This window comes from Calidris pugnax, unplaced genomic scaffold (assembly GCF_001431845.1).
Source record: "Calidris pugnax isolate Ruff unplaced genomic scaffold, ASM143184v1 scaffold187, whole genome shotgun sequence".
Classification (NCBI taxonomy): domain Eukaryota; kingdom Metazoa; phylum Chordata; class Aves; order Charadriiformes; family Scolopacidae; genus Calidris; species Calidris pugnax.
The window spans coordinates 1,230,709-1,253,572 of record NW_015090969.1 but is presented as its reverse complement, the minus strand read 5'-3'; the positions used below and the strand labels follow the sequence as shown (position 1 = coordinate 1,253,572).

Here is a 22,864-nt window from a genome sequence, read left to right as displayed (position 1 = left end):
GGGGGCAGCACGAGCCCCGTTTCCACGGTCCTGCAGCCCCCCTACCCGCAGGAGCAAAGAGCACCAAGGGCTTTGAAGCTGGTTAAAAACACTAAACGTTCTTCCCAAACAAATAACCAAGCGAGGACTCAAGACACCGAAGTCCATTTCCCAGGAACACGCCGGTTGGCAGCAAGTTAAAGGGCTGGCATTTAAATTCTCTGCATTTAAATTCTCTGCATTTAACCAATAATCAGCAGCAAGTTGCCCGCTGAGTCTCGGGGGGGTGGGAAGGGTCTGACACACCAGCTCCGTGGTCGCTCGGTAAGAGAAAAGGCAGCATTTCCACTAAGAGCAGGGATTTCTGCTGTACAACGATAAGCTACCTATTTACTTTGAAGCCTCTTTGCCAGACTAAGCCATTTAGTCCAGGGGAAAATAAACCACCCTGAACAGTGACTGCCAATCGCAGATACGTCACACTCAGCATTCCAAGAGAAGACACAGCACACAACTTAACAAAATAAAGCAGCAAGACTAGAACCTCAATATATGCTCAAACCTAAAAGTTATACTCAGTTACACACAAACCCTCAGACAGAATATTTTCCCCCCCATTTCCTGTTTATCCCACCCAGCAAAATCCTATTTGGGCTCGGCATTACAGTGTTAGATAATGGAAAAACCAAAGAACTCCGGAATGACTTTCAGTAACTGTGGAACATTCTTTTTGATAATTGTAACGACATCAAAACTTCAGATCCTTTGCCAAAGCTTACTTAACGTCTTAAAATGTGATATTTATGAATCATCTGACTTTCTGACAGCTCTGTGTTTCCCAAACGTGTTTTACCTGCGGCCTCAATCTGCTGGTGGTGGCTCCGTGGATACACCTCCTGTTGCCTCCCTCATTACACATTTCCTTCCCCATCACACACACAAATTAGTGCTGTTTTGCCAATCACTGCACCTGGAGGTGTTATGCATTGAGGGAAAAAAACATTCAAAATATTCTGGCAACGCCTATAATTTATCTGAATGCTAACCTGGGCCCAGCAGACAAACCTCACTTCTAATATTCCATTTATTTTGCCTGTATTCAGTTAGTATTTTAAGACATGGCGCATCGTCAAGATTTCCTAGCACTTAAGGAAAAAACAAGCAATTACAACTGTACAAACAGCAAGGAATGTATCTCCCATAACAGAACAGAGATTACCAGCCCCTCCACTGGCTCTTTAGCACAGATTTATGTCTAATCCTCACCGCTCCCAGTGCTCCATCTGGGGACGATTAGATGGAGAGGATCTAAAATATAAAGTGAAGAAGCCATACCCAGCAGCTTATCCGACAGTTTTCCAGCCCAATTAGAGCCTAATACAGTGTTATTTGTATCAACACATCTATTATTATTAAGGCAGCAAAGTCTGTTGCTCTATAATAGTTAATTCCAAAAGCCAAAGCACTTTTCTATGGATACTGATGTGATCGTTTCTTATTAGAAACTGAAATCTTCATCTAAGTTCAGGATCAGGCATGACCAGTGTGAGTATCCACGAAGATACTCAATTTTCAAGGTTTTCAAACAGATTTAGCTGCTGCTTCCAGATGCAGGGAGCAACTGCACCCCCTCTCACCCCGCTCCCTGGGAGGGACAGATTTCTTCTCCTGCCCCTGGACAGACAGACAGACCGACCAAATAAAATAAATCAGAATAAACTATTGCCCTGCACAACAGCAGGATTTTAGTGACACATGGGCCTTTACTGCCATGCAATCAGGAACGTTTTATCATCTCAAATTGGGGGAAAAGAAAATGAAAATGGAAGAAAACTTGCACACTTCATTGCAATGAAGGGGACGAGTTGCTTCAAGCTGGATAACCCGGCCTGAGCCCTGCTTTCAACAGGAGGTGGGGCTAGATGATCTCCAGATGTCCCCTGCAACCTCAGTTTTTCCAGGAATCCACTGTGAGACGCCCTAAGGCGGCGTGTGATGGAGCCAGGGGAACACATCCCATCTCTTCAGGCTGGTCCTAGACACAAGCACTGGTTTTCCTAACTCCTGCATATGCTGCACGCTTTAAAAGGCATTTGTCAGCCTGTATTAATTTTTAAAAAAATCTAGTATAGCTCAAAGAGTAACTGAAATATAGACTGGAGAGAAAAAAGTACTTTTTTTAAGATGCTGGGAGGATGTTCCCTTGTTCTGCGCTGCAAACGATGGGTTTATCCCTGTTTCTTTCCCCAGAGGCACCGGGACCAGCCTCTGCCGAGGGCTCTCAGGAGACTCTCGAGAGACTCTCCTCAGAGAGACTCTGAGAGACTCTCGCCTTAGTTTTTCTAGTAGATCTAGTACACAACATCACTGCAAAACTCGAGGTGAAATTAGTCGTATATCATATTCTCATGCCGTATCAGGCAAAGCAGTTAGCAGGGACTGCCGCCGCAATTATGGGACCAGCCTCTGCCGAGGGCTCTCAGGAGACTCTCGAGGTGCCTTAGTTTTTCTAGTAGATCTAGTACACAACATCACTGCAAAACTCGAGGTGAAATTAGTCGTATATCATATTCTCATGCCGTATCAGGCAAAGCAGTTAGCAGGGACTGCCGCCGCAATTATGACCCATTTATCGTACAGTCTAATAAATCTACTTGCTTTCCAGCTGGATTAAGCTATTAAAGCCCTCACTGATGGCACAAACAATAACTCCGAAAACTGGCTGCTGCTCACGGAGGCATCACGCTGCCTCTTCCCAAGCTATCAAGTATGATATTGTTACTACACGGATTAATGAAGCACAAGATGAAACCATTCCATCAGTTTCCCTCATATTTCGGCTCTGAAATCGACACCTGAGCAGGTCTCAAGGCAGAGTGTTAAGGGCTGTGAGAAGACCCTCAGGAGGAGACTCACCATATTATTCCAGGGAGCAGAGCTCTGTCCCAGAGAGCCCACGGCATGGCTGGGTCACAGCACCATTTCTGGATGGCACTGCCATGGCTGTGACTGTAGCTCTCACAGAATCACAGAGTGGTGAGGGTTGGGAGGGATCTCTGGAGACCACCCAGTTCAACCCCCAGCCAGAGCAGGGTCACCCAGAGCAGGTCCCACAGGAACGTGTCCAGGTGGGGTCTGAATGTCTCCAGAGAAGGAGACTCCACCACCTCCCTGGGCAGCCTCTGCCAGGGCTCTGCCACCCTCAAAGTGGAGAAGTTCCTCCTCATGTTGAGATGGAATTTCCCGTGTCCCAGTTTGTGCCCGTTGCCCCTTGTCCTGTCACTGGGCACCACTGAGAAGACCCTGACCGCATCCTCTTGCCCCCTGCCCTTTAGCTATTGCTCAGCATTGATGAGGTCCCCTCTCAGTCTGCTCTTCTCCAGCTGAACAGCCCCAGGTCCCTCAGCCTTTCCCCGGCAGAGGAAAGCTCCAGCCCCTCATCATCTTCATATCCACCACTGGTCTCTCTCCAGCAGTTCCCTGCCCTCCTTGAACTGGGGAGCCCAGAACTGGTCCCAGAGCTCCACATGGGGCCTCCCCAGGGCAGAGCTTCGTGGGGGATGACCTCCCTCCACCTGCTGCTCACACTCTTCTTGATGCACCCCAGGAGACCCTTGGCCTTCTTGGCCACAAGGGCACATTGTTGGCTCGTGGTCAGCTTGTTGGCCACCAGGATTCCCAGGTCCCTCTCTGCAGAGCTGCTTTCCAGCAGGTCAGCCCCAAACCTGTCCTTTCCTGGACGCCGCTGCTCCCACCTTCAGCTCCAACTGCTTTTGTGCACAGGCCTTAGAGCTGTGAGTTCCTCTGCCTTCCTAGAACAATGTAAAATGTCCCATTTCCAACTATTTGTCCCCATAAAGTACAAACCCAACAACAAAACCAAACGGGGGATGCCCCTTACTTACACCTTTTTCCTTGACAGTGCTGTTTGGTGAGATGTGATGGGCAGATGGTCAGGAAAGGTCTCACTGTGGGTCAATCATTCAGAGCAAGTGAAAAACAGCAAAACAAAAGGCAACTGCAGGCAGCACCCGCTGCTTTGTGGGCACAGACACATCATGGACTCCATCCCTCCGTGCAGCCTGGCTGGCAAAAACGAGCCATTGGGTGGGTTTGTTCCTCTGGGTCGTTAATAACTTCCTCATAACCAGGCGTCTGATCACAGCCCTGAAGAAGAAAAAAAGCAGACTTTTGCATCAAGAAAGTAAGAGCCAGTAGACGTCCTTCCTCGCTCCTCTCTCTCCTGTCACCCCTGGCCCTGGAGCAGCCAGGGGGTCCCGGGGTGGTGGGCACCCAGGGGTGATGCTCCAGCTCCCCCCAAGCACAGTAGGGTTCATAAGAGTGCCATTTGACCAATTATTTACATTAATAAGCCACATGGTTTTACCAAAGTGAAATACCTTGATTAACTCTCTTTTTATCCCTCAAACCAGCTGGGGCAGTATCTCTGTTACCGGTGTCTCCAGTCCTGCAGTCTCCACACACATCACATTTAATCAGCGGCGCTGGCAACGATTACATGATCGTGTCAGCTCCTATTTGTTACTGACTTATTAAAAAAAGAGAAGCATTTTATACCGATGACAGAGAGTGGCAAAATCTTTAGTGAATATCAATCCCTGTCCCCTCTCTGGCACACGCGTGCCATGGAAGTGTGGGTACCCACCCACCAGCACTGCAACTTTCCCTTTCCCCTTTCCCAAACTATAAGCATTTGAGCCCAGAAAGTGATTTTTTTTTTTTTTGTCCAAAAGTTACTTTAACTGCTTATTGGAATGAGAACATTTAACAGCTACAATTACAGCTGGGATCCTCCCAACACATCATATCCCCAAATACCTAGGGAGCAGCTCCCTTACTTTAACAGCTACAATTACAGCTGGGATCCTCACAACACATCGGATCCCCAAATACCCTTATGCAGAATAATTGTGGAAATGTGAAGATGACACATTTTTATTTTTGGCAGCACTATCTCTAATGGACCAACACACTGATTTATATCCTAGAACAACTTTGCTGACAGAAAGCCTGCCAGCTGGTTAAATCCTTAGAACCTTTGTCTTAAAGGTGGGAAGGTATTTTACATTTAAGCCACACTCACGGAATAGTTAAATGATAAGGGAAAGGAGGCCAGCACAAAAAGACAAATTCCTTTAATGCGAGGAGCGACCCAGTCCAGCGGCAGCAATCTGAATTTTGATCATGGCACTGGAAAGAAGATAAGCCCCGTAACTCATGGTCTATTTAGCCTTAAGAAGTCAGAACACATTGACTTTGGAAATCCCTTTCTGCAGCTCAACGTTCCGCACGTACATCTCTAAGGCTGGTGAGACGCCAAAAAAAAAAAAAGCAGAGTTTTCCCCTCCTGCTTCTCTTTTCACGGCACAGCGAACAGCTACCGAACCTACACACCTGCAGTAAAGGCTGGAGGGTCTTTTAGGGTAAAGAAAAAAAAAAAAGTCCTACCTGCTTTTCAAGGCACAGATATAGGATTTCCAACCTAATTCTAGGCTGGATTTATGAATGATACAAAACCCATCAGTATTTAAGGTGCACACACCACAACAACACAGGATAAAGCATCGTGAGGTTATGTATCTTTGCACATCTACAGCTCAGAGCAACAAAAGTTAAATACTAACCCTGTGTGTGCTTAACAAAACAGGTTTAACCAAAGAAAAAAGCCATGGCTTCTTTTAGCAGCCTGATATTCTTGCCTGCTTCAGGATAAGTTCTGCACATCACACGTGGCTACCCCAGTCCAGCCCTGGGGAGTCACAGGGTCTCTTATCCACTGCTTACCTTATGCTGAGAACATACATCAGGTGAAGTAAAACACAAAGCCTGAAGCTTGGTTTCCCTCATTTGTGGAAAGAAGGGGCGACACCAAAAGCCCCCTCTCCGCCAGAGCCCCTTCCACACGCGTTTTCCCCAGAAAGGAATGGCAAGTGAAGGCACAACCCAGGATCCAAATGAGATTTTTTGCTGTTGCTTTTACATTTTACTCATCAGGAACACTTGGCAGCTGGCTCCTGTGGTTCCCAATGCAGTAGCAGCCACATTCCCCAACTAAATTCTTCCACCGAAGGACACACCGCCGTCACCCGGGCATGACATTGAGCCCTCTCCTCTGCTTTCTTAACCAACTGGGAAATAACAGCTGGAAATACCCAGCAGCTGAAGCAGCACCAGCCTTCTTCATTCTGAAAAAAAGGTGTTTATCTGTTTTGCCCTCAGCACGTGCTCGGGGAGACCTTTCACACCAACAGAAAAGGCAAAATCTTCTACCCCAGTGCCAACAGAGCTCAGTGCCCCCAATCCCCGTACACCCCTTGGCTCTTCTCGCTGCCCAGAAAGCCCCAAATTCGCTTTGAACTTCCCGTTCCTTCCTCTCCAACTTCCCTGTCTAGGAGTTTCCACTATAAAAAATTCCTGATTTTTTCAAACATCATCACTTTCTTCCCGCCGTTAAGCCGCCCGACGCACAACCCGTGTGCCAGGGGGGTGGTTTCCTTCCCCAGGGGCTCTGGCAGAGGGTGACAGAGGGGACAGAGATGGCAGATGCTCCTGCTGCCAACTCATTACGCTGCCGACAAGAATTCCATACCAAGCCAGCTCCAAATTACAACTGGGACAGCTGGCAAGTGCCCGGCGTGCCTGCTCGCAGGCAGCCCTCGAATAAAAATAGAAGAGCCCTCCTCCTTCAAACACTGTCACCATTTAAAAGGAGTGGGCACAAGGCTCTGGAGAGGACAACCATTGTAAGAATTACACGGTTTCTATCAAGCAGATAAACTTTGCTAAACATGGACCAACATCTCCCCGGAAAGCTCAAACCCCCCAGGAAGCCCAAAACCTCCCAGTTTTGGGTCACTGATGGTTATCGTCGTTACTGGCCAAACTCAGTGCGATGGTACTCGTACATCCTCTCTAGGTAAAACTTCACTGGCTGCTTCTTCCACTACACAAAAAGCAGAGGTCAAGGAATTGAATTACACGGTTTCTATCAAACAGATAAACTTTGATAAACACGGACCAACATCTCCCCAGAAAGCTCAAACCTCCCAGGAAGCCCAAAACCTCCCAGTTTTGGGTCACTGATGGTTATCGTCGTTACTGGCCCAAACTCGTGGCGATGGTACTCGTACATCCTCTCTAGGTACAACTTCACTGGTTTCTTCTTCCACTATGCAAAAAGCAGAGGTCAAGGAATTAACGAGAAATAAATAAAATCTGGCTGAAATTAGAGGAACTGGATGGGAGGTCTGGTTTAGTGATGATGCTCCTTGTTTGTTGTGTGGGTGTCTATTTTTGTCAGTCAGGTTGACGGTTGGACAAGATGATCTTTGAGGTCCCTTCCAACCTAGAAGATTCTGTGATTCTGTGAATTAACGAGAAATAAATAAATCTGGCTTAAAGTAGAGGAACTGGCTAAAAATGCCTCATTTTTCCTGCTTAGCAAACCCTGCCACTCGGTACAGACGGCTTTCTGAGACGGAGTTACTGACAGGAGTTACTCAATTGCAGAATTAAAGGTTTCAGTGAAATTTTGCTGCTTCAACTGTTTCTGAAGATAACGACCCGGGCAACAATAAGCAATGCCACTTTAAAACTTCAATAAAGGATTTTTGCCACGAAGTTGTGAAGTTTTGATTATAATTTTTTTATGGGTATTTCCTCATAGTGTTCACGTCGAGAAAAAACACGGAAAATACTTTTCCTTGAAGTCCATCACAGAAACGGAGTTACTGACAGGAGTTACTCAATTGCAGAATTAAAGGTTTCAGTGAAATTTTGCTGCTTCAACTGTTTCTGAAGATAACGACCCGGGCAACAATAAGCAATGCCACTTTAAAACTTCAATAAAGGATTTTTGCCACGAAGTTGTGAAGTTTTGATTATAATTTTTTTATGGGTATTTCCTCATAGTGTTCACGTCGAGAAAAAACACGGAAAATACTTTTCCTTGAAGTCCATCACAGAATATGTCAGCAGTGGCTGAACCTATCGGTAAACACAAACCAAGCAGCGCCTGTGCCCGGCCCTGCTCCCCAAATAACACTTCCCAAGGGTCTGTAAACGAGATTATACACACCAGGGAACAGTGTCCCAGCTGCAGCTGATGGGGACCAGGGTCAAGCAGAAGAGCATCTTCTCCGGGATCCTCAAGCCGCCTGTTTCTGGGAAAAGGAGCTGCCTTTCCCTCTCCCCATCCTTCGCACCGAGCTCTGGCTGGCACGTCCTTCTCCCAACAACAGCCTGTCCCGGCAGAGTTTATGTTTAGACTCTGGCATTAACCCTGGCAAATGTGTTTGGAAACCTTCTGTTTCTAGATTTTTTTCATATCCAGCACGCCAGAGATTACAGGGAGGCAGCAGCAGCGCCGGGTACCGGGAAGACCCAGATAACGTCCAAATCCTGCTTTTATTGAAGTTCACCACAAAGGCTGAGCTGGCTTTTACGTAAGGCACAGCAGAAACTTTAATTCTGTTTTTTAGAATACAGCCCCTGCACGCATCTAGGCATGTAATAAGGTATAAGAGAGTGAGATACTTTTATTTTACCTTTTTTTTTTTTAATCCTACTTCCCAGCTCCTTAGAAGCACTGATGAAAAAGGAGGGCAGAACAAAATGAGAAGTGATAAAAAGCACGCTGAAAGCTACTTGATAGCAAACTGCTTTGGCCATGAATTATTTTGTACACCCACGACAGTGAATTATTTATTTTTAAGTAGAGGAGGGTGATTACTATTAAACATCCAACAGATAAAAAAAAAAACCAAAAGAAACCACACAACACAGTGAAAGGAAAGGTCAGAACAACTGCTGAGAAGAGATAAAACATTTTCAGAGAAGACTTTACTCGTCGGGAAGAGACAAAGATCAGTAAAGTGCAAAGAACTGTTGCACGGGGAGAGAAAGAATATTATTATTATTATTACAGACTTCTATACCCTGGCAGGATTTGTAGCTTGAAAATTCTAGCAAACAAAATACAATCCAAAGCCCATCAGTCAAGACAGCTTTTCTTTATAAGAAACAGAACTGCAAAGTCTCCAGATTTCTTATTCCAGGACCAGGGACCAAACGCAGACCTGCCCAGGGGATACCATGTGCCTCTCTCTTTTCCAGCCCCATCTGGGAAGGCCACGTCTAAGCTGAAATAGTTCTGCCAGCTGGAGCAAACTGGCTTCATTCTTAAAGGCAGGAGGAAATACCAGACATTAAAATCCTACTGTAGTGCCAAATTCTTCATTTTTGTGACTTCTGTACACCTACCCCTGCTTCAAAAACAAATCCACATTTTACAGGGATTCTACCCCAATATTTTAAGCACCAGGCTGTCTCAGTTCTTCCAACATTTATTTGTAGATGGGAGTATTTCATCCATGATTTAAACCTATGCTTTTTAAACCAAACACAAGCAGCTCCACTCCACCATGAGCAGATCCCGGGGTGTTATTTGACCACGAACTGCATCAAACACGGGTGTTATTTGACCACGAACTGCATCAAACGCGATGCCCAGAGAAGCTGGAGATGCCCCATCTGATGGTGTTTCCCCACACTGGGAGCAATGGCACCTGCCATTAGTGCTGGGCCACTTAAGTCCTAGCAATAAAATTAGTTCTAAACACCAGAAATCATAAACCTGCACAAATATCCTGACTATACTGAGTCATTCTTCCTTACAAAACACTCCAGCAGCCTTTGTAGCAGAGACTCCTCCCTGCTTCCACCTCAATGAGGAGGACTGAAGGGGTCTCCACTGCAGTTCCTTATACCCAGGAAAATAAAAAATTTACCAAGAGACAACGCTGAGCTCCAAATGCAGATTCACAGTCAAGGTTAATCCAGAGGGAGTCTCTAACGATCTTCTTCGGCTCCACTTCTCAAGGCAGGTTTTAGCTGCTCTTCCTGTTGCAACACACTGAATTATGACCTTGTCAGAGGACATCAGCTCTTCTTTAAGAAGCAGCACTCAAATTTCTTCAACCTCTAAATACTGAGCAACCCACAGAACAGAAAGCTGTGACCTGAACTTATTGCTCTTGCAAACATAATCTTTCTCTTTTTCTGCTTTGGATCAGTCTCATATAAAAAAAACAATCCCAGCATCAACCCCAGCATCTCGCAGAATTACAGAATGGTGAGGGTTGGAAGAGACCTCTGGAGACCATCCAGTCCAATCCCTGGCCAGAGCAGGGCCACCCAGAGCAGGTCCCACAGGAACGTGTCCAGGCAGATTTTGAAAGTCTCCAGAGAAGGAGACTCCACCACCTCCCTGGGCAGCCTCTGCCAGGGCTCTGCCACCCTCACAGGAAAGAAGTGCCTCCTCATGTTTAGATGGAACTTCTTACATTCAAATTTGTGCCCATTTCCTCTTGTCCTGTCCCTGGGCACCACTGAAAAAAGCCTGGCCCCATCCTCCTGACACCCACCCTTGAAGTATTTATAGGTGTTGATCAGATCCCCCCTCAGTCTTCTCTTCTCCAGACTAAAAAGCCCCAAGTCCCTAAGACAGCAACATTCTCCCCCACTACTCCACTTTTAAAAAGTATTTAGTATTTTCAAAAGCAGAGGAGGTACAGAACCGGGTTCCCCATGCTGTGGCACCGGAGATCCCCCCTCAGCCTTCTCTTCTCCAGACTAAAAAGACCCAAGTCCCTAAGACAGTAACATTCTCCCCCACTACTCCACTTTTTAAAAGTATTTAGTCTTTTCAAAAGCGGAGGAGGTTCAGGGCCGGGTTCCTCATGGTGTGACACCAGGTGATAACAGTGCTTGGGTGCAAGGGGTTGGATGGGCACAAGCGTAACCCAAAAAAATGTCACATGCAAGGATGTCTGATGTCAGATCACGAGCTCAGCTGACCTGGGATGTTCAGAAGCACTTGGAGAGAATAGATCTTCAGGAGAATCCACTGAGAGCAGCTTTTTGAGTGCCAAAATACAGACAACCTGGTTGCTGTAGGGGCACCAGAGCATCCTTGAGCTCCAGAGTCTTTTCCCAACAGCTGCCCCACGTTTAGTCCATCCTCTGAGCACTGATGACATCAAACCCCACAATCCCAGCTGAACAGCAGCTCCAAAATCCTGTCCCACGTTGGTTTTTGTTTTGTTTTTAATGCAGAAATCCAACTGGGAGTGTTGCTGGAGGGTTTTACTGCAGCTAAAGTTAATCCAATCAAGCTAAGAGCCCGCAGAGGAAATACAAAACCCTCGTGTAGCCGCCGACCAGAATCGGTCTGTGCGTGTTGGGATAGAGGTTGTTGCACTGATGGTGTTTCCCTTGAAGCACACAAAGTAGCTGTTGTCCCTGTCTTTCCTGTGCGTGTTGGGATGGAGGTTGTTGCACTAATGGTATATCCCTTGAAGCACATGAAGTAGCTGCTGTCCCTGTATTTTGTTTAATGATTTGGGGAGGCCCCATCTGGAGTATGGTGTCCAGTTCTGGGCTCCCCAGTTCCAGGAGGACAGGGAACTGCTGGAGAGGGTAGAGCAGAGTCTACGAAGATGCTCAGGGGTTGGGGCATCTCTCTGCTGAGGAAAGGCTGAGGGATTTGGGTCTGAAATCCAGGTGGGCACCAGCCGGGGCTGTCACAGGCAAAGTCCTCCCAACTCCCTGTCGGGAGCTAAATCAGACCCCGATACTTGCACCAAAACCTTTGAGTAGCCCCGTTTAAATCAGCAAAGACACCTTCAACATCCTCAGAAGTTAGGGATATTTTCATAGAAGCTGCACAATGTAAATCCTCAGAATCCCAGGATTTACCTGCTGTTTCTTATAGAATTCCATTTATGGAAAACCAGCTATGAACATGAAACGAGCAGGATAAAGGCAGTTCTCTTATTCAGTTGTTTTCCTACAGAAAAAAAGGCTGCGATTCCCTCTGTCTCCCCCAGTGCTCCAGGTGAAAGGGAATGATTTGAGAGAGGTGTGTGGTCTCTGATGTCTGCTCCGAGACTGAACCTAATGGACCGTAAACTACCAACCTCTCCCGTGGCAATAAATACTGTACAAATATGTATTCATGCGAGCACACACCTATAACACACAGGGACAGCGAGTCAGAACCCCCAGGAAAATATTCTTTTTTTTCCAAAATAGGTTAAACCCTCACCACTTTCTGCACCCATTGCTAAAAGAAACTCCGTTTTGTGGTTTACCTGGCTTTTTTTTTTTCCCCAATGAGTTCTGCCCAGCAGGAGGAGGAGTGGATTTTCCATTTGCAATAAACTGCTGTGGGACGTCGAGAAGCCCAGCACCTCCTCTCCCCCGCGAGGGCGGGCAGCATCGCTGCCACGAGGTGGGTTTTAAAGGAAGAAGGAACAAACACGAAGGACAAAGTCAAGTCAGCTATTTTGGGGAGAAGCAAAGCAAACTTCAAAAAAGCTTGAAAAGCAGCCACGAAGTTAAGGAAATTTAATATAATTCAGAATTCCTTCAGTACGAAGTATTTCCAAAATTACTGGCGTATGCAAAAATTCTATCTGCAAGCAAAAAACCCACACCCCTTTCACAATTACTCTGAGGAGGAACCGGTTCCAGGGATGCTCTGATGCTTAACTCCAGCTCGACACCCTCGACCTCCCGTTGTGGCCAGGGAGGTGTCTCTGACTCAACCACTGCTTTCTTTTTCCAAACCCACATGTTTTCCAATGCTAAAAAGGTGTTCTCTGAGACACTGGTGCAGGAAAACCCAGACCCAGGCGGAGGAAATTCTCTATATTCTCTCGGTGACTCTCCCTCATCACTTCCACAGCCAAGATCTAAGTTATAAATACTTGAACCGAGCAGAAAATACCAAAGCAAAGGCTCCCAAACAACCCAACTTTTACCTATTTTTACATTAGTATAAACGTCTGGGTTTGCTGGTTGCAGAAAAAGATATAGTATTTCCATTTCTAAACTGGCAGTGGAATATTTGAATATCGTGGTTCGGCCCCCTGAGGAGAGTGTTTGACGTTAACTCCTGCTGATTCACAGCAAACAACCAGCACCATTCACCACCAAACAGCAAAACTTCCAGGTGCTCAGGTCACCAGAAACCACTCTAGACACCAGAAGTCTCTGTTCTGCAAATGGTTAGAGGGGATAAATTTAAACGGGTTTTCATATTTGAGTATCTTTGCCTTTCTGGAGAAAGAGCTCTTACCAGAATAAATATATTCTTTACCAAAAATACAAGAAAATATAAACTGTTTAACCCCTAATTGGCTAAGTATATTCAGAAGGAAGCCTCCTATATATTCTTTACCAAAAATACAAGAAAATATAAACTGTTTAACCCCTAATTGGCTAAGTATATTCAGAAGGAAGCCTCCTGCGCTCAACAAGCTTAAGGAAATATCCACTTAATGAAAAGTCACTCAACAGGTTCCCTTTTAGAGACTTTATGAACGTCCTCGTAGTTCAGACACTCGGCTCCATTCCACCACGAGGAAATTCGGACGAGAGTGTTCAGAAACAGCATGAGTTGGCCTCAAAACCTGCCTCCCCACTGAACGCAGAGAAGAAAACCTCAATACTTGAGAAGACTGGCCCCAGTGAGAGTCAGCAGGCACAGCACCAGTTCATCCCAGTTCCCTGCTTGCCAACGTGCAAGATGATCATAGAATGGTTTGGGTTGGGAGGGACCTTAAAGCACCCCCCCAGTGCCACCCCCTGCCCTGGGCAGGGACACCTCCCACCACACCAGGTTGCTCCAAGCCCCCTCCAACCTGGGTTTGAACTGATGGGGCAGCCACAGCTTCTCTGTGCAGCCTGGGCCAGGCTCTCACCACCCTCAGTGATGATGAGCACAAGGAACATGGAGTTGGAAGACGAAGAACCACCACGACGGGAGGAGAACTTTATCAATCTACCTATAGACAAACCTAACGACTGCTTTATAGACAAGTGATGTCTATCCCACAACGAGGTCATTAATCTAATGAAAATATATCAAGAAAAACGCGTTGAGACTGACACAATACGATACCTCATCATTAATCTTGACCATATATAACATCGCTCCAGGCAAAAGAGCTACTGAGATGAGGACACTTAAATCACTTGGCAGCTGGAACTCATCGCGCCACTATAAAAACGGTTTATTAGCACCACGCTTGGAAGCATCGTCTGAAATTTTCTAACAAGCCTGTATTTAATATTTGTTGTGGCTTTATTGTTGCCTCGTAGTTATTTTAAAAAGTTCGTGCTGCTGCTGGTAGCTCTGCCACGGACAAACGTAGCGCTGCAGGCAGAATTTTCTTACAAATGGGCTTTTTGCGGGGTGTTTTTTAATTCTGAGCAACCAGCAACAGCACTGCCAAAAAAAAAATTCTGCAAACAAGCAAAGATCCAGTTGGCAATTAAGCACTGACAATCGTTTCGCTGATTACATTGTTCATGCTGAACACACTCAGCAATACGCGTGGCAGCACGAGGCTGCGCAGACAGACAGGGTAAAGCCATCCGCAGCCGTTCTGCCATTCTTCGCCGAAAATCTACATAAAAAGACTTTTCAAAGTAAACATTTTAAGCAGAAACACAAGCATTTGGTATTCTAGGCGTATGTAAGCATTTCTGGTTTACGCATTACAAGCATCTCTATTCTACGCATTATAAGCATTGATTAATAATGCAAATGGAGCAGTTTTGTCTTCTTTCCTTGTGTCCCTCATAATTTTCAGAAGAGATGGTGCCTGGAAGATACCAAGGACAGGCATGAACCACTATCGCTGACAGCACCAGCTACAGGGCACGACAGAAAGCAGGCAGGTTCCTGATATTTGACATAATCACAGAGCTACAGAGTGATATGGGGTTGGAAGGGACCTCTGGAGACCATCCAGTCCAACCCCCTGCCAGAGCAGGGCCACCCAGAGCAGGTCCCACAGGAACGTGTCCAGGCAGATTTTGAAAGTCTCCAGAGAAGGAGACTCCACCACCTCCCTGGGCAGCCTCTGCCAGGGCTCTGCCACCCTCACAGCAAAGAAGTTCCTCCTCATGTTGAGATGGAACTTCTTATATTCAAGTTTGTGCCCGTTCCCTCTTGTCCTGTCCCTGGGCACCACTGAGAAAAGCCTGGCCCCATCCTCCTGACACCCACCCTTTCAGTATTTATAGATGTTGATCAGATCCCCCCTCAGCCTTCTCTTCTCCAGACTAAAAACCCCCAAGTCCCTCAGCCTTTCCTCATAAGAGATACGCTCCAGTCCCCTCATCATCTCTGTACCCTCTGCTGTCCCCTCTCCAGCAGCTCCCTGTCCTTCTGGAACTGGGGAGCCCAGAACTGGTCCCAGTGCTCCAGATGGGGCCTCCCCAGGGCAGAGCAGAGGGGCAGGATGACCTCCCTCCACCTGCTGCTCACACTCTTCCTGATGCCCCCCAAGATGCCATTGGCCTTCTTGGCCACAAGGGCCCATTGCTGGCTCGTGGGCATCCTGTTGTCCACCAGGACTCCCAGGTCTTTCTCCTCAGAGCTGCTCTCCACCAGGTCACCCCCAACCTGTCCTGGTGCAGGGGGTTATTCCTCCCCAGGTGCAGCACCCTACACTTGCCCTGGTTGAATTTCATCAGGTTCCTCTCTGCCCAACTCTCCAGCCTGTCCAGGTCTTGCTGTATGTATTTCAGAGGGGAAGACATCAAGGCAGCCTTCCCACCACGTCAGGCAGCCAGAGGCATCGCCCTGCCATGGAAAACACATGAGTTAACAGAAAATTAGTGAACGGCTACCATCAAGACACAAAAGCAGATAATCTCCATCAACCTAAGCTACTGTGGACCAAGGAGTTGGACCCAAAAACATTTCCATTTCAGCTGGAGCGTTACCACAAAGGGACTTGTAAGGCTTAATGCTGTTAGATGTATGCAAAGACAAAATATTTGCTGGTGAGCAAGAGGTACAAAATGCCATTAGTGAAGCTGCCAGAGAAAGAGCTGATGTCAGATTCATCTCAAAGACATTGTCGGTGGCTGTATCTTGGCTGCATCTTCTTATTTGAGCGGTTACTAGTTCTCCAGAGTCGCTTGCAGAAGACAAGGGAAACCCAATTACGGAAACTAGCAATGTCTTTGTCAAAAACCAGCAAGCAATTAAATCTCCCCTCCACACGGAAACATGTATTAAAGCTAATTATTGTACATCGGTCAATGTAATTGCAACTCAAATGCAACATGGTCCACATAATTAGTTGGCACTAATGGAAACCTCATCATGCAACAAACGTACTAAAACACTCTGTGTTGAGAATATTTCCTCTCGGTTCCAGGAAGTCATGCTGCTTCTCATGTCAAATTTAAGGAGTGCTTTGGCCAAGAGAAGACAGATGGATGTCCCTCTCCCTTCTCCGGTCTCAACACCTGGAGTTACTGAGGTCCCCACACCCAAAGGAAGGTGCCTGGTTGACGGAAGGTCCCCCATGCTCTGGTTGTAGCCTGTGCACAGCCCAAACAAAGCCAAAACCCAATCAACAAAGCACCACATGGATTTTCCTTCCAGCCAGATGGCAGAAGATGAGAACCACCCAAAGAGCCGTTTGGGGTCACCACCGAGCTGCCCTGGACCCACTGCTGGAGGCTGCAGCAAGAGCTACTCTCAACAACCTGGTTTGGGCACATCAGCTTTAATACATACGACCAAAAACTATTTTCACTTCTGCTATTCCTGTTGGTTCAGCTTCCATACCTTCAGCAGATGCAACCCTTGCCGTTGAGAAACTGCTTGTGCAACTCCCAGATACTCTCCAAGAGGGCACGGCAACATCTCCCAGCCTTCAGGTGGCTACTGGACCAGTTTCCCTTCGATGTCTACCTCTTGGTGATGCTCAGAGATGCTCTGCCAAAGCGGGAACAGCAGGAAGACAAAGGCAGATTTGCAGCTGCAGCTCCACCCGTGGGGACACCCACAGCCTTGGTACCTCCTCGGGCAACGAGAACACGGGGGCAGCATTGAACCAGCATCTCTGCTGGGCCTGGTGCCTACTGAAGCATTACAAAAACCACTTGCTTACGGAAGAAAACACTTCGCAAAGCCCAAAACAGCTTTGGGCAGAAAACAACCACTATTTTGTTGCAGGTGGCACACAGTTAGTAATTAGTGCTAGTTAACTATTAAGTAATTTTACCCCTTTCTGCCAGGTGTGTTTCTCCAAGAAGGAAAAAAAAACCATAGCAGTTTCACCTTCCTTGAAGGACATGGTTGAAAGGCCGGTTTTTGAGTGCAACAGCAAATCTTTTCACGATGACAGAGGACTAATCCTAGGCTGGGTACAGCCCCTAACCACGCCCAAAGGGGCAAATAAAGACAACCACCCACCATTTATCATCTCAGTGGCCATCAGGCGTACATCACCTCGCCAGCCATGTCTGTGAGCAAACAGCACAAGGAGGTTTCATAGGAAAAATGCTGAATTTACTAGAAAAAGTCTTTGTGAGGGAAGGTTTTCTCACAGCAAATGGCTACCACCCTTCTTTGTAAAGGCTGATTATTTGTAGGCTCCCACAGTTCTAAGTCAGGTCAACATTTTCTCTGGTTTTGGTTTAGTTGCAGATTCCTGCCCAGTTCCTCAGTGGTTTTGAGTTTGTAATGCAACATCGCCATTTATCCAAGAGTCATATACTCTGGCCTAATAAATGAGTAGTTTAATGCACATTTAGTGACTTATTTCAAGTAGGTACAAATTAACCGGACCACCTTTTTGCCATCTGCTTGGAGAAACAAATTCCCACACTAAGGTAATAAAATATGCTGATGTGACATTTCCAGAAAGGGAAAAGCTACAGAAAGGGACGCTTGGGCACAGCTCCTCTCACCTCCGTGGGGAAATGACACAAAATACACTCAGTCTGTGGAAATTTCCAAACAGAAGCTGGCCCTTCGGAGAAAAAAAAAATAAATAAAAATAAGAAAACCAAACTACCCCACTGGGGAAGTGACTCTGGATGTGCCCATCGAGACTCCATCACCATCACAGAATAGGGAGGAGGAAGGGAAAGCTTATGCATCTGGTTCCAGCAAGGGAATTAGGTCACTGGAGAAGCAATTAAAAGGTTTGTTGTGATGATCTCCCTCCACCCTGGCACAGGGCAGCAGGTCCCAGAAGCGCCTGATGAGCTGGGAGCTGAAGTGCTGGGCCAGTCATGGGACTGGAACACCCCCTTGGTCCCAACAACCTGCTGAAACAACAAGTTTTCAGATGCTGATGGTTAAAAGTTGCTTGAAGTTGTAATTAACACAAAGCAGAAATATAAAACTAAAAGTTTACAGCTCCTCTGCTGCCTAAAGGCCACCTGCCTACCAGGGGACTGATAGAGGGGATCTGAAACCTCAGCAGGTGCCTCCAATGCACAGAGCCTCAGTTATTTAAATATAGATCAAGTCGCCTAAAAAGACTTCATCCTATTTACTCCAGCTGAACAGTTACCACTGAAGCACAAGTGGAAGAAGAAACCATCGCAGAATTATGACAGAAGCAGCTAATTTAACAACCAGCTCTGGAAACACTAATTGAGGCCATCAACAGGGATGAGAAGACTTCAAGGAAGGGCATCAGCCTCCAAAACAGACCTAGAATGCTCTCGCTGCTTTGGAAGGGCAATATTGACCTGGAGATGGCACATGAAAGACACTGTTTTCACTGAAATTGTCCAAGTTTCTTTATCAACACCCTCCACAGCCAGGAACAGAGTATTCTCCTCAACCTTCTGTCCAACAGCTGCTCAAGGTTCGAGCATAAGAAAATTAATACCAACCTATTTTCTTCTGGGTGGCACAGGCTCCCTTTCTTATCTAGGAATTCAGTGCATTCACTCTTTATTCTCTTTCAACCCCCACTGACAGCCTATAAATTATTACTTTATATTGCAGGGCATCCAAGAGGCTCCAGCCGGGGTCAAGGCAACGTGCTGGGACAGAGACACCGGCTCCAGGAAGCACCTCAGTCCTGCTCTATCCAAATCCCCTTTTAGCAGATGCTAAAACACTCCCTGCTCGTGTAAAATAAACTGTTCAGTCTATGTCAATAGCTCCTCTGCTGCTCTTCCCCCTGGCAAATTAATTATCAGTCCACCCAGATCTTCTCCTTCACCATATTAACTTATGCGATGTCATTTAAAACACATTAAATACAGCAATAGTATTTACTTGAAAATATGAATAATTCATGAAGGCAAAAAAAAAAGTCTACACAAAGCTAGGAAATTTCGCAAATATCATTCTTTCATCTACCACCCTCCCCTGTATTTTTTTTGAACCAAAACTGAACTTGGGGGCAATTAATATCCAATCCAGTTCTAACAGCAGCAAAATAATTTTGAGCATCTCCTTCAAACCCCTGTTTCACAGCATCCATCACTTCCAGGAAAAGACGATCAAGACAGGAGTCTATGAATAACTCTGCTTTTTCTCCAGGATCCAATCTAGGCTGCTTCTAAATACGTATAACGCCTAGACTCCATTAACACATTAAAGCTTTGTAGATTGCCATCAGTGCTTCTGCAGCTTAATTTCATCTGTCCCTCACAAGCCAGATCTTCAACTACTTTCCTCCTAAAGAAAATAAAAAAAAAAAAATCACTCCACTTTAAATATAAAACCTCATGATGCTCACATAAGCAGATTGCTAAGCATCTTTAAGAGGATATATATTTAAAACCTGGCAGCAAAACTTTATTCCCCTACTAAACAGGAGCATTCCCTCAGATTCTATTGCCTCGCTGTTAATAAAAAGCATATTCTACGATCAGTTGAGCTTGAAGAAGGCTGGGAAGGATGATGGGTTTGACAAGTCAAACAATTCAGGAGCAGACTTAGAGAGTATCACGAGTGATAGAAAAGCGAACGTTTTAAGCAACTGATAGAAAAAACCCCACCACCAGGGATTCAGCGTGTTTGTTTTCTGTTCCAGCTGCACAAAGACACAGAGCAGCAACACAAAATGGATGCTTTTTTTTCCCCCCACAAACACCACCTTAATTTCCAAACAAGTTGGTCCGTCCGGTTAAAAATTCATTTCCTGCTTCTGGCTGAAGGTTTTTAATCGCTCACGCGGCTGCTCTTCCCCGCTCATTCAAAAGGGAGGAGAGAATTTAAGGCATTCCCTGCCTGAGAGGAGTCCTGCTGCCCAAAGTAACTGGCAATGAGAGCTCACACACGGCAGCACGGGTCTGACATCCCGACAGCCCAGCTGGAAATAAACCTCGGCAGATTCACGGGGGGACTCGCCCCCAGCTCAACCCATTCGGCCGCAAAAGCCTGAAAAATAAAAACTTACCCCATTTCAGACGAAACGCACGAGAACAGCACGTCTTAATTATTGGGCAGAAGTTTCAAGTTTCCTTTAATCATTTTGAAATGCTTTTAAAATCCCGTGTCTGGTAAAGCGGCTCCCAAAGAGCTTTTATCTCCCAGCTGTAAGGGGGGGGGAACGCTGGAAACCCCCAGACAACATTTTCTACCCTCCACTTTGTCATCTCCCCTTTGGAATTAGCTTTCCTGAAGTCGTGCACAGCAAGAGATACCACAACTAATAAAGAAACTGTTTAAGTACAAAAAAATAACCACTAAATTTAACGTGAGGAGAAACTCCTGCTTGAAAATTAGAGCCACAGAAAGCAAAGCTTTGGGTTAAATATATGTATTTTATAGGGTATACAAAGTCCCTGTGTAAGTATAAGAGGTTAAAAATCCTGCCTCTTCCACGCTCCTGAGCCCCTACTACAGCGTGGATAATGATCTATAACATAAAGACGGTAATTATCATACTTCTCACACCAAAACAAACACTGAGGGTAAGAGCACGGAGACCTGTTCTCAGGCACCACCTTCCCCAGAACAATTCCCCGCTGACACCGACGCTGGAGTGATTCCTGGATCCCATGGTAACACAGCCACAGCTCCCCCACTCTCACCTTTCAGCAAATTCTTACAAATACTGATTTTTTTTTTGCCCTCCCCAGCATCTCTCGGAAGTTACCCAGCTTGCTTACCGTCCAAACAGGGAAAAGAAAAACCTCTGAAAACTCAGTTTTAGGCACGAGAGCCCTTCCACTGAACATCAACCCCCCCCTCCAGCAGCACAAACACACCTCCTCCCAACACGCTGCCATACGCCTTCCGCAGCTGCGAGGGGCTAAACTGGATGAATATTAACTGTTTAGACACATTACGGAAACTCCAGCCCCCGGAGTTAACCAAATCCAGGGAATATTAAGCCAGGAAGAGGAAGGATCTGCTCCTTTCTTACCTTAAGCAAAGGGAGGTCTCTGGACTCTAATGCATCTCAGATTTTTCAACTTCAAAAAGAGATGGGTTGGTGATTTAAAGTGTTTTCCCCTCTCCGATTTCCTACAGGGGAGACGTGGAGAGAAAGGAAAAAAAAAAAATTGAAGTACTTAAGGATCTGCAACAGCCATCAGAGTTGATTTCCCCCCCCTTTCTATCTGTAAAAATCCTCTTATTGAGTCCTGTCTGCTCCGAAGACGGCGCTGCTGCCGGATTTCAAGGCTCAGCTCTTGAGGTGCAGCATCACCCAGGGATCAGGAGCATCAAGGGCACTTCCTCCGGGCAGCACATCAGCCACGGAGCAGCCTCCGTCCGCTCCCCCAGCAACTGCTCCGAAGACGGCGCTGCTGCCGGATTTCAAGGCTCAGCTCTTGAGGTGCAGCATCACCCAGGGATCAGGAGCATCAAGGGCACTTCCTCCGGGCAGGGCATCAGCTACGGAGCAGCCTCCGTCCGCTCCCCCCGGCACCATCCTGCCCCACAGAAGGGTACATCATCCCCACAGCTGCCCCACGGAAGGGCACATCCCCACAGCTGCCTCACGTCCAGCCGTTAAACACCCCTGGAAAATTCCGATTTAAACCCCCCGTCTGAAGGATCCCAGTTCGAGCTCAACCATTACGTAGTTTTACACGAGAAGCCACAGGAGTGGAAGAATCTCATCCCAAAAGCTAATAAAAGAGAAGTCAAAGACTAACCTTGAAAAGAATTACAGCTGGCTCTGTCTGAGCAGCAGCCGAGGCTCTGGAATTATTAAATGAGCTTCAGAAGAGATTTAACTAACCCTATTCCACCGCGATGCTTTATTTATGGTACGCGCCCCGATCCCAAAATATTTGCTAAAGGTTTTTCCATCTCCTTTATTGCTTTTGCATATTTCCTAATCGAATGCAACAGGCACAAACCCTAGGGAGGCTGGGAGATTTCCTTTTTTATATATATATATTATTTACAGTATTTCGTAATACAGTGGCCTAAACTTCCTTAAAATAGAAATTAGACATCAGGAACGCAATATCCTAAATCCATGCTATACATGGATTAAACAGAAATCAGGACACCGGCATCGACTTGGAACACCATATAATTAACTCCTAAAATGGCATTTTAATAGTCTCTGCCCTTCCCCAGCTTGGCAATAGCGTGTATAATTACTCTCTTATTAGCTCTCCGCGTCCTTCCCTCGCATTCCCAATTTAAAATTAAACAAAAACTCTTCTGTTGGAGTTTGCCTTGAAGAAGTCTTGTTTTAAAAGGATTACCCGTCGCTGAAAGCAAACTGGAGTCCATAAAAGGAGGCTTATTCGTGCACTCGAAGCCTGTTTCTTTAGGTATCTAATGCACACCTGGATCTTTTCTTTTTTTTTTAAAAAAAAATCTATTTGGATTTTCTTACTGAATTAGCTCAATAAAGTAAATTTTATCACCCATTAAAATTTATGCCGAAGCAAGTTGAGCCCGCCCAGTATTTCTCCCTATAATCCTCTCACTGGAGGCTCAATTTAATAAACAAAGGCGGCTCTAATAATTCAAATCTTACTTTCAGAGCTGCGATGTGCCTGTCAGAAGCTTTCTGCGAGGGAGCCAGAACATTTCTTCACCCTCTCGCCC

General features: G+C 46.2%; 1 protein-coding gene across 1 annotated transcript in view; it reads right to left on the bottom strand.

Moving 5' to 3' along the window:
- GLCE (glucuronic acid epimerase) overlaps positions 1–21,318 on the bottom strand; it is a 41,605-nt gene extending 20,287 nt beyond the window's left edge. The window contains exons 1-2 of the mRNA XM_014952676.1: positions 21,216–21,318; positions 3,885–4,146 (exon numbers count right to left, since the gene is read on the bottom strand). The gene's annotated coding sequence lies outside the window, so the exon portion shown is untranslated. The remainder of the gene's footprint in view (positions 1–3,884; positions 4,147–21,215) is intronic.
- Positions 21,319–22,864: the final 1,546 nt, after the last annotated feature.